Here is a 738-nt window from a genome sequence, read left to right as displayed (position 1 = left end):
GAGATACTGATTTTGGGGTTTTCATTAGTTGTCAGTTATAATCATCAAAATTAAAAGGAATGAACACTTGAAATATATCAGTCTGTGTGGAATGTATGTATACATTATACAAGTTTCACTTTTTGAATGGAATTACTGAAATAAATCAACTTTTTGAGGATATTCTAATTTTATGACCAGCACCTGTATTTGTGACACGGCAGACTAAAATAAACTATACTGCGACGAGGATGGGATTCGAACCCACGCGTGCAGAGCACAATGGATTAGCAGTCCATCGCCTTAACCACTCGGCCACCTCGTCTGCTGCACGCATGTTTTTGCAGTGAAAGTCGAATTCAGGCCACTTACAGTTGGTTTTGTGTAGTTTTGGAACGGCGTGGCATGGAGGGGAGGCAGAGGGGATGAGTGAGTTGCCTTCCCCTCACACAGGGGAATTAGCTCAAATGGTAGAGCACTCGCTTAGCATGCGAGAGGTAGCGGGATCGACGCCCGCATTCTCCAATAGTTCTTGGGTCTGTTCTGGAGTCCAAGACCGCAATGAGGCTCTTTGCACCAGCTCAACCGAGAACTGCCTGAAGACAACCAGTGGGTGGTTCTTCACGGTTTTGTCTTGTGTCTTTTCCTGGAGAATTTCCCGGTCACCTCCCAGGATTGTTTCATATGCCATAGTGAATTCCTTTTCCTTCACTCAAGCTCTGTGGAATACAGAAAACAGGGAAATTATAGAAAGCAGTG

At 44.6% G+C, this 738-nt stretch overlaps 1 non-coding gene across 1 annotated transcript; it reads right to left on the bottom strand.

The window, feature by feature from the left end:
- Positions 1-222: 222 nt before the first annotated feature.
- On the bottom strand, positions 223-304 carry trnas-gcu. Its single transcript has one exon. It is a non-coding gene; the product is annotated as a tRNA-Ser (tRNA).
- Between the last annotated feature and the right edge of the window lie 434 nt (positions 305-738).

Source organism: Micropterus dolomieu, unplaced genomic scaffold, assembly GCF_021292245.1.
Source record: "Micropterus dolomieu isolate WLL.071019.BEF.003 ecotype Adirondacks unplaced genomic scaffold, ASM2129224v1 contig_2875, whole genome shotgun sequence".
Taxonomy (NCBI): Eukaryota; Metazoa; Chordata; class Actinopteri; order Centrarchiformes; family Centrarchidae; genus Micropterus; species Micropterus dolomieu.
Note: the sequence above shows the minus strand (reverse complement) of the source record. Positions and strands in the feature narration are given on the sequence as shown.